The following is a 12,205-nucleotide window of genomic DNA, read 5'->3' on the forward strand; positions in this document are numbered from 1 at the left end:
AGATCTGAGAAACTTTCTAAATGGATACTGTCAGTAGATGTTTGCAATGATTTTAAAAAATCTGAACAGAAACATTTAAGATCATACCCATGCAGGGAATGTGATTAGACCGTGTTTCAAACATCTTAGCACTGAGACAAAACATCAAGAAAAAAAATAAATAAATAAACCTTTCAGATTTGTTTTTGAGAGTCTGAATAACACATTATATCTTCTCATTTCATTGCTTATTATTGCCATTCACACATTTTTCTCCAACAATGAGAAAGTAAAAAGGCAAAAAGGTTGGAAAATAGTTCTGAAAAGCACCAGTTTAATCAGGGATAGTTCGCCAGTCCTGAGCCTAAAAAATGCCACATCTCCAAATCCAGTCTTTTTTTAAACTCTGTTCCTTATCCCCAAAGAATTATGAAATAGTGACAAAGGCAGTCCTAAAGGTCTGAACACCAGTGCGTTTGAAAGCCTGAGACATGAGCACTACAGTCTGCCTGGGCAGACCTATTCTCCCATGTGGACCCTATGGTTCAGTTAACAGGACTCCAACCATCTGCAAGAAAGTACACGAGAACATCAAGACCTTAATTATTCTCCACTACCGCAGTATATTTATTTTCTGAAATCAAACTTAGAACTTCATTTTCTGCTTACATTTAAGTGTGGAAATTAATCACTTGGGATTGTAATTATACATATGATGCTAGGGGAAATTATAATAACATCCAAAGTACCACATCTTTAGTCTGCATTTTGTTTTAGACATGTTAGATAATGCTTAATGAAGCATTTTACATCCTATTAAAGCTTTACAGCACACACTCTTCCTACTAAAAAATGCTTAGAGTGAGTACCTGAGTGCCGGGTAAAATCAGACACACTTCTAAAATATAAAACATAATATATAATTTTCCTGTATGATAGAGTTCATGCAACTCTTTTGTATATTTGGTTCAGTATTCATAGCAATAACTGCTGGTGGCAAAATATAGTAGGTGGAGATCAAGTAGCATGTGTGCATTGTAATACTATAGGTTCCAGAATTTTGATATATGACTCAAATAAATAAAAGAAACACAATATTTAATAATGCACCTGGATGCTATTTCCATTAATGAATGGTAATGTACTAGAGAGCTTTCTAATATTCTAAAATAAAAACATTATTCAAGACACATAGGCTGAAGCATTCTGGAAGTCCTTAGACTCACACAGAGGAGTACCATTTGTCAATAAATAAGTCTTTTCATAAACATTAACAACAGTATTTCAAAACAAGTGGGTATTGATCACTGAAAATGGGACAGATACAAAATCTGAATCAACTTTTAAGCACATAATCAAATCTTGCTAATGCTAGTAGGGCAACATAACTCACCCAGGTAAATATTCAGGCAACTATAAAAATAAAAACAAAGAAGGCAGGAAGAAAGCTGTAGAGAAGTCATAATGATTGCACAAGATTCCATGCCATTAAAAACATTTTTTTTTGCCATAATTTTAATTTCTATATTAAAATTTACCATGAGAGAAGGAAAAAAAAAAAAAAAAAGCGTTGAGTCATCTGATCCAAACAGTTCATTCCAGAAATATCTTCAGCAACTGTGATTTGATCAAATTTGAACTAACTAATGGAAGTGTTGAAAGCCCCATCCTTAACACTAGATAAACCTGCTGCCGAATTCCAAGTGCTTGATCCATACACTAATTTTGTTGGAGAACAGTTCCAACCTTGGAACAGTTTTTCTACCTCCATTCTTGTAAAAAGATGCATTGAAACTTTCCAAACGCTTCATCTATAGGTATATATAGGTATACCAACCTAGTATGTTTCAGCCTAAATTATTGATATTTTAAGATACTAAAACAAGGTTCTTATGGCATGGTGATAACCATATATGTTATTATGACCATATGTGTCTATTCTACTGGGAGAAATAAACTGTAAAAGTTTACCATTATCTTTGCCACAGCTGTAATAAGTGGTAGAAATCATCATCTAAGCATCACAAAGTTCTCTTGATAAAGTTCTCTTGCCATACTGATAGAATTTGCTGCCCATGTTTAAAATGAACATATTATGAAATGGTTCCAATTAGATCAAGTAGTTTCATGTCTATTTTAGGCACCACTTACAGCAAATACTGTCATTTCTTATGATAAAGCAGCCAGTGCTGCTTAACAAGCTCATTTTTAACCAAATCAAAAGATGTTATTTAAGTTTTATTTTATCCCCAGTCAAGTAGAACATTCTCCAACCCTGACTCTCAAGGTAGCTTTCAATTTGCATATTTGACTCAGGGCTTGAAGTGCAATTTAGCCAGAGGCAAAGAGCTGGCACAAGGCTCTGTAACACATAAGGCCTATATTGAAGTGATAAACTGTGATAGCCTCCTCCTGTTTTAGTTCATAGAAGTAATTCCACCTTTATCAAGGATGTGACCCAGTACAGTGCATTCAAATCCTGAAAGTTGAATCTGCCCATACATATCTAGTTATAGAATTAAGCCTTCAAAAGTAGAGCTCAGAAGGGAGCTCTAAAACACTTCAATAATAAACAGGCTAATTAGAACAAACAGGCTTCTCAGCCATATTACCTTTTATTAATGTGGGAATGAACATCTCTTGAGCCATAAGGGGATAATCATGGAGGCGACTACCTTATAAGCAGCACCACAATACCACAGTCAAACTGTTGATTCATCCGGACTCATATCCTGCCTCCAGTGGAGGTCAGTGCCAACTGCAGCAGAAGAAGGCAAAAACAACCAGATAGTTTAATGAGGATCCTAATGAGGTTTCATCTCAAAAAAAAAAAAAAAAAAAAAAAAAAAAAAAAAAAAAAAAGTTTTATCTGGGCTCTAATGAAGACAGAGTGAAGGTGTTTTCAGGTTTAATTTCTCTGTCAAAAATGTTTTCTAGTGCAGAACATTTGTATGAGTCTTTGACCAGTCAGTCTCCAGAAGCCATTTAATTGTATCTACCCTTTGTATGCTTGCATTACTGTTTCTCATTCAGTGTCTTCATCTGCAGTGACACTGCCCTCAAATTCAAGCAAAAAGGCAATGAAAGACTTATATGCAAAGTTCAGGAATCAGAGCTTCAGGCTGATGGAAGTGATTCAACTGGCTGCCTCTCATTAAATGCTCAGAGAAAGAGCTGTTATGCTTCTTTAAATAAGCTGTTCTTTCAAGAGTAGAACAAAAAAAAAATGCTCTAGTCATTAGCATTTTCTTTCCAAAAAGGAAAACAGATCAACTTATGTCAATGCACAGTCAATCATCATAATAATAGTACCAGCTTGAGCAGATCAGAACTGAAGGATAAAAATATATTTTGTTTTGTTAAATGATTTGGTAAAGGATAGGTTGGTTTTGTTTGTTTCATAAATATACATGAGAAGAGGAGGAAAAGGAAGGGGAAGAAAAGATATCCTCATTAAGAAATATTGGGCTAGTGTTTAGAAAAGAGGAGGAGGAGGGAGGATGATATTTTGGTTCCCAGTTCAGATGAGGCTCTGGTGTGCACAAGAAACATTAAAATAGATGAAGCCTTATGAGTCTGATTGAAGCTGGCATGTAAACAGCTACAACACTCATAAGCTGCACATAGCTAGTCCAGTCAATAGGTCATTTTCTATGCCTGCTTTCATTACTTGAAGTACTTTCTACTTCATCTAAATGTTTCCTAGGCTGTGAAAACGTTCCTTTCTTTCATCTATCTAAGCTAAGTAAAAGCAAAGAGACACCTCTATTCCGACCATGTCCCATTGCAAGGCCTACAACTAAATCCATCTGTAAGAGAATTAAAGATCCTGCCCACTTCCATGTGACCGTCCTACCAGGAGACAGGAGTCCAAGGCTGTACTCAAGCATCAACCACACGTAAAGCATTCCTCACAAGCACTTCAATTTGAACAAGGGAAGAAAGCATGCTTCAGTCCTTCAGCTCAAGTTGAGCCACCATGCCAGTAATGTCAGGGACATGGAGGCTCCACAGAGAGCTGCAAAGGGAAGCTCTTTTCCAGTTTAATAATATAGTGGGATTGTCCTGGAAAATAGACAGGCTAAGTGGCTCCCTGGGAGTGAGTGGGGATTAGGTGTTTATAACTAAATATAAGTAAATTTAGGGAGGTTGAAACCCACCCTAGAGGCTGTACATCCTCCAAGTCTTGAAGAGCTTTCCAGTTAGAGCAACAGACAGCATCTCCCCTGTGAGAAAGACAATTTCAGAGAATTTTGCCTAATCCCATTTAGAATCTGAAAACACTTACCACTGTGCAAGACAAGACTCTACCCATAAGTTTTGTGTCACGAATCCTCTCTCCTTTCATTTCTGAACATTCATAATTGCTATTAATCTCTCTTTCTCTTTTCTTTTTCTCCATAATCATGTATTTTCCTGCTGCCTTCTCTCTTCTTCTTGCCCCATAGGTGTAACACAAGGATGGGTTATGGTTACAGAGTGCAGCTTCTGCCTTGCCCCAGGGGTTGTGCAGTAAACACTTTCTCACTTGCCTGTTGAAATGCAAACTGTCTACATTTAACACAGCAACTTCCTTCCAGACTTCTTGTTGGCCTTGTTTAGGTCTCAGTTTCCCTCTTTGTAAAAATATAATATTAATAATAAGTGACCATCATACTGAAAAGCTTTTACAATGTCAGATGGAAGATACTATAATTGCAACGTGTTACTCATTTCTAACATTCATCATAGTGTTTTGAGAGAAAGAGAAATCAGGCCAAGACTTTAAAGATCTGTGACATTACAAAGATCTACATCATGTTCACAAAAATGCAATCCATAGCTCTGGTCTCTGATTTAGGTACGTGCCTCACTGGATCCACTCATCCGTGTTGTTGATTTCCTATAATTGGATCAAACATCTGACAAATTATTACCAAACTTTTCCATCAGCTTCCTTGAGTGAAAGCTATACGACATTCTGACTAGCTGATATGTTATGGTACATTTCTAAAATTAAACCTTTCTTTCCTTCATTCTTTTATGCAAACTACTCAGTGGATCATTATTTTACCTGGAATATTCCACATCTCCATAAATGACCCCATTTCCCTAAAATAAAATGGAAACAAAATGTGTTTTGTTTTGTTTTTAACCTATTTATTTTAGGTTAAACAAGATCCTTACACATTAGGACAGTTTTAGCTGAGTCTAAATTAAACAAGGCCCACTTTCCAGCCAATCTCTAACATAAATAGCCACGCTTGACAAAGCTGCAGAATAACACATAATTCCTAGTAACCTTTTGCCTACAAATGGTATCTCCTATGCAACCACCAGAATAAATCAGACTAATGAACTGCTTAAAAATAAAGTGAAGTACCACTGATAATTTTGGTTTTGTGCAGTAAAATTAGTGATGAGCATTAGTTTTATGTTTTGGCTTGTGAAGTTCCTCTCACAAGTTAAGGGCATTTGGAGCCCAGGTTTTGATTCAGATCCTAGTCTTAATTAAACAATTTCATTATTAATCCTGCTATGAAATGAGTTTGCCTTATCATTATATTCATCCGCATTGTAATAACTGATAGCATGAACTAATCGCTTCACTCTCTGGGAGACATCTGGCAGTTTTGATCAGAAGCTCTTACATTATTGTGAGAGGAAAAATACCTTTTTAAAATTGGCAGTGGCTGAACATTTGCTAGCCTGGATTATATATTTAAACCATTTATGTCTCATTTATGAGCTGCAAGAGGTGAGCTGCACTATCTATTTCACGGTGGTCTATGGAGCTAGATGCCAGCAAATTCTAGCATAAACTTTTTCATCAAAATCAAAATTTCTGGGAGAGTAGGTTTCTCAAATTTAACATTAGGAAAAAATTACCATGAGAAGCTCTGTTAGTCCAGAAACATTCTAATTTAACATTTCCAAAATAGTACATGTATGTCACTTTTTGTTGAAACTACACAATGACATATTTTCTGTCATTTTATATCTAAAGCAAATCAAAACAAAATAACTTTTTATTCCCACTAAATCAAGTAATCCCCCCCCCCCAAAAAAAAAAAAAAAAAAAAAAAATCCATAGCAGAGAAAGAAAAAAAAAAAAAAAAACCTTCAGTATTTTGTAATTTTGTCCCAATGTGACTGTAAGCTAAATTTTGAAATCTTGAGTACTGGGAACCTCAGAAGCTCCATGACAGAAAATTATTTTCTCCCTTTTTCTTACCACAATTCTTAGTACACATATATTACACGAGAACCATGACAGGAAACTGGTTCATCAAGAAATTGGTATTTTCCCCAATCCCTCTGAGATAAAATGACTTACAAACCTCGGTTCTTTCAAAACAAAGGTTTTTTCAGTGTACTCTGGACATAAAAAATATCGTGAGGAGAAAATCTGGAATTGGATTAATAAATCCATTTTCCTCCACAGGCTGGAAAATATAAAAGAAAGAAGAAAGACACAGTCAGGTGTTGGTGGTGTTATTTTTTAAGATTTTCTTGAAGTCACTCCCCTGCAAAGCTTCTCTTCTCTAGAAGTACAAGAGGTATGCCTCTCCTCTCCTTAGTTCTGCCTAGGAGCTACTCTTCAATTTGCTTCTCCTCTTCTCACCTCACCTGCCCTCACCCTCAGCTTCACCTTTGCATATCTCATCGGCCAACAGAAAGAGACAAAAGCATCTAATTTCAAAGTCATTCCTCACTGCTATGCGGCCACCCAGGAGCTTCCAATCAAGATATTCTTCCATGTGACCATTCTATTTTTTTTTTTCCTTCTCATTATTCATTTTGACACTTTCCACTAGCATTTCTCATCCCTTACCTTTTCAGCACCACACACACAATTGCCCTATTAAGAGAAATATAAAGCCTGGACAAAAAATAAATTAGCATGTTTTATAGAATGGACTGTGAGACAATAGTGATTGCAAAGACTCAATCAACAAAAATTTCCTGCATAATTGCATGTTTTCAGAATGTTGATTGCCACTGAAATATTTGCTTTAAACTTAAAAATTTAAACACTTTAAACTTTAAGCTTAGAGGTGCTTTTGTGTGTTTGTTTGTTTTCTGAAAAATGCAGTTGAAACCTATATGAAACTTACCCTTCAATGGGTCTGATCTAAGGAAGACTTTCTTCCTCCTTTGCTGGAAGTCTTAGGGAGATGAAGATGGGTGTGATCCAGGTGGTCTGATTTTTCAAGCTAGATTTACTGAGGAACAAATGGATTTTTAGTCCATGGATTTTTAGATATCTTATTTTGTGTATCTATGCTAGACACTTCACCTTCCTCATCTCACTACAGCAATCATAGAATCATCTAACTTGAAAAAAACCTTCAAGATCATCAATCCTTCCAATCCCTGACCACCCTCTCCATGAAGAAATTCTTCCTAATGTCCAATCTAAACTTTTCCTGGTACAATTACAAACTGTTTCCTCACATCTTGTCATTTGTCACCTGAGAAAACAGACTGATAAAATATTGTGTGGTCAAGTATTGGAAACATCTGCACAGAGAAGTGGTGGAGTCCCAATCCCTGGAGAGACATGTGGACAAGGCACTAAGGAACATGGCTTGTTGATGGGACTTGTTAGGTGAGGTTGATGTTTGAACTTGATGATCGTGAAGGTCTTTTCCAACCAAGATGATTCTATGATCATTTTAGGTCATTTTTCTGTGATAGTATTTTTGCAAGCTTCTATGTCACCTTTCTTTTTGTTTTCATTGTCTTCACCAGCACTTCTTTCTTCCATCCTTTATCCTGTGTTTTTATAGGGATGCATCATTGACATATCACTTCTCACTACAATTTCTATGGCTCTTTTCATATTAACAATAGGTTGGCTGCTGTAAAATTCTTTTGCTTGATAAGGTCAACATTTGCATGCACCATTCTCCTTATTCTGGTACAGTTGCTACCAACTCTAGGAATGAGTATTATGCCCTGAATCTTGTATTTTGTAAATTCTGTTGTTTCTTTTTCCCTCTTATTCACAAAATGAGAAAAAAATGAGGATCTCTTAAAACCTCTGTCGTGGTTCTGCTCGAGTGGGCAGCCGAGCTCCACCACAGCCGCTCTCTCACTCCCCCTCCTCAAAGAGGAATGGGGAGAAAATATGTGAAAAGGGCTCAAGGATTGAGATAAGGACGAGAAAATCACGCAATAATTATTGTAACGGGCAAAACAGACTCGGCATAAGGAGATAGTAAGATTTATTGCCTACAACTAACAAGCGAGAGAAGTGAGAAAACAAAGGAAAAAAAAAACAAAAGCACCTTCCCCCCCCATCCACCCTCTTCCACCTCCTCCCCCCGAGCGGCGCAGGGGAACGGGGAATGGGGGTTATGGTCAGTCTACAGCACTTCTTCTCTGCCGCTCCTTCTCGGTCACTCTCGTCCCCTGTGCTGTGGGGTCCCACCCACGGGATGCAGTCCTTGATGAACTGATCTGGCGTGGGCTTCCCACAGGCAGCAGCTCTTTCAGAACTGCTCCAGATATGGGTCCGTACCACGGGGTCCATCCCTCAGGAGAAAACTGCTCCAACCTGGCTCCCCTACGGGCAGCAGCTCCTGCCAGGTCACCTGCTCCTGCGTGGGCTCCTCTCCACGGGCTACAGGTCCGGCCCGGAATCTGCTCCGGCAGGGGTCTTCCACAGGCAGCTGCCTCCGTCGGTGCAGGGCCACCTGCTCCACTGTGGTCTCCTCCACGGGCTGCAGCATGGAACCCTGCTCCACCGTGGTACTCCATGGGCTGCAGGGGGACATCCTGCTTCACCATGGTCCTCACCACAGGCCGCAGGGGACTTCTGCTCCGGCGCCTGGAGCACCTCTCCCCCTCCTTCTACACTGACCTTGGTGCTGTGCCTCACTCCCTTGACTCTCCCGGCTGCTGTGTGGCGCAGCGTTTTTTTCCCTGTCTTAAATATGCTCTCACAGAGGCACAAACAACATCGCTTATTGGCTCAGATCTGGAAAACAATGAGGCCCTTCCCAAACATGGGGCAGCTTCTAGATCTTTCTCACAGAAACCACCCCTATAGCCCCCTGCTACCAAAACCTTGCCACGTAAACCCACTACAACCTCCCATATATTCTTCTAAAAAAGAAAGAAAGAAAAAAAAAAAAAAAAAAGATCAAAATCTTAGCCCACTCAACATTGGTGGCACTAAGACAAACATTAACTTTAGGGGATGAATTCTAACAGATTACTTCTGCCAGTATTTTGAAGCATTTACAACCCCAGATTTTTGAAACAATCTTGAATCACCTCTTTACATAATGATAACATAACAGAGGAATTATCAAAATGTGGCATAGTATTACAGGTAGAATTTAGCATGGCACCAAAAGAAGTTCATTCATATTTTTGTCAGGAACAACAATTTTCCATTTTTTGTCTTTTATTAACTGCAGATTGGAAGCTTTACTACATAATCCTCAGAGAAACAAGTTTCACTTGCTGCAAATGGTCTGTCTGCACATATGATTAAGGCCTTTTATGCACAACTACTGTGTACCAAACTATCTCTTATGGCCAGAGGAAAACAAATGTAGGATATAGACTTCTGGTCTCCCTCTCTGAAGAGGAGTAAAAACCTAGAATACATAAAGAAGGCCCAAACTGCCTTCAGATATGTCCCGACCAACAGCACAATTCAGATGTATTGGTTTTGTTGATCAGATTCCTCTCACACTTTTCAGAGTGTAAGAAATGCTTGTAAATGCCCCAAGGTGAAAACAAAATGCCCCCAAAATAAAGGAAATGAAATTCTGGTAAGCTCAAAATTTTCCTATGAACATAATGAGGTGTTACTCTTTTCCTTTATCATTTTAATACATGCACACGTAAATTGACACAAGTATGTATTAACTCATGGAGTAAGATCTGGAGAGTGGACTTTTTCTAAGGTATCAATCTTAACTGGGCTGGCTTCACAAACTATATACTTGTAACTCAGAAAAGAACTTTCGTCATCTTCCCAGTATATCCAGTATTAGATGTGCTCCACTTCCACAAGAGAAACCAAGCAATCCATAACCTGTCTTTGTCTAATTCAATTAGATCTGTGGTCTCTCACATTCTGCAGTTTGTGTATAGATCACAGAGTCACAGAATGGCCTAGGTTGGAAGGGACCTCTGAAGATCATATAGAGGATCACCTAGAGCACATTCTGCAGGATCACATCCAGGCAGGTTTTGAATATCTCCAGAGAAGGAGACTTCACAACCTTTCTAGGTAACCTGTCCCAGTGCTCTGTAACCTTCACAGTAAAGAAGTGCCCTCTCATATTCAGCCAGAACTTCCTGTGCTTCAGTTTGTGCCTGTTGCCTCTCGTCCTGTCACCAGGCACAACTGAAAAGAGACCAGCTCCATCCTCTCAACACTCTCCCTTCAGATATTTATAAACATTAATCAGGTCTCCCCTCAGTCTTCTCTTTTCCAGATTAAACAGGCCCAGTTCTCTAGGCCTGTTAGGTGCTCCTGTCCTCTCATCGTATTCATAGCCCTCCTCTGGACTCACTCCAGTAGTTCCATGTCCCTCTTGTACTGGGGAGCCCAGAACTGGACACAGCCCCCCAGGTGTGACCTCACCAGGGCTGAGTAGAGGGGGAGGATCACCTCCCTTGATCTGATGGCAACACTCTTCCCAATGCACCCCAGGATACTATTGGCCTTCTTGGCCACAAGGGTACATTGCTGACTTGTGTTCAGCCTGCTGTCTACCAGGACTCCCAGGTCTCTCTCTGCAGAGCTGCTCTCCAGCCCCCAGTCTGTAAGAGCACTTGGGGTTATTCCTCCCTAGGTGCAGGACCCTGCACTTGCCCTTGTTGAACTTCATGAGGTTCTTCTCAGTCCTACCCTCCAGCCTGTCAAGGTCCCTTTGAATGGCAGCACAGCCCTCTGGGGTATCGGCCACTCCTCCCAGCTTTGTGTCGTAGGCAAACTTGCTGAAAGTGCACTCCATTCCATCATCCAGGTCATGGATGAATAGGCTGAACAAGACTTAACCAATACTAACCCCTGGGGGACACCGCTACCTACAGGCCTCCAACTAGACTCTGCATCACTAAGCCCAACCCTCTGAGCTTTGTTATCCAGCCAATTGCCAATTCACCTCACTGCCCACTCATCTAGGCTGGACCTCCTGAGCTTGCCTATGAGGTTGTTATGGGAGACAGTGTCAAAAGCCTTGCTGAAGTTAAGGTAGACAACATTCACCACTCTCCCCTCATCTACCCAGCTAGTCATCTGAAGCAAAATAATGCTTTTGACCTATGTAAGGAAAGCTTTGTTAACCGAAACCTCCACTTCTGTTAGCCCTGGTATTGTAGACCACTGTTAAGTGTTCAAAGAGAAAGTTATTGATCTAGATGAGTATTTCAGAGGGACTTGAATGTAAATAATTCTCTTTTGTTCAGATAGATAGAAGGAAAAAAAAAAAGAATTAGTGAAAAACTGTATATCAGGAAGGCTGTTAAATGAAGTAATGTATTGGAGACAGTTTCAATATTATATTATGCATTTTTTTGTAGCCAAATACAGTACTGATTTAATTGGGTTAAATTTTTCAACACAGCTGGGAATAATGTGTCAAGGAGAAATGCATTTTCCTAAATGAACTGAGGTGTGGTTAGAAAGAGAAATAGGATGGAACAGAACTACCTGTAAAAAGAAAGATGGATAATTGCTTTGCTTTCTCTCGGGGAAACATTATCTTTTTTTTTTTTTTCAACTGTGATTATAGAAATTTTAACCCTTTCTGTCACTGACATAAAACTATTTTAATAATAGCTAGGCAAGTTTGATTTTTATTCTGCAAACAATCATAAATTTACTGAGGTTTTCTTTTTTCTTTTTCTTTTTTTTTTTTTTGACAACACCAGTATTTAAATTAATGCAGTGAACATTTTTGAGAAGTCACTGAAAACAATCATTTCATGCTTACAATTCCTTCAATTATATTTCACACTGCCATGAGTCACAGTTTATGTTTTATGACTTTTTAAGGATTGCATCACCCCAGAACTTGTTTTATCATATTCATATAATCATAGAATCATAGAATGGCTCAAGTTGGAAGAGCCCTTAAAGATTAATTCCAACCCCCTTGACAATCCCCCATGGGCAGGGATGCCACCCACTAGATTAGGTTTCCCAGGGCCTCATCCAACTTGTCTTGAATACCTCCAGTGATGAGGCATCCACAGCTTCTCTGGGCATCCTGTT

This window comes from Aythya ferina (genome assembly GCF_964211825.1).
Source record: "Aythya ferina genome assembly, chromosome: 2".
NCBI lineage: Eukaryota > Metazoa > Chordata > Aves > Anseriformes > Anatidae > Aythya > Aythya ferina.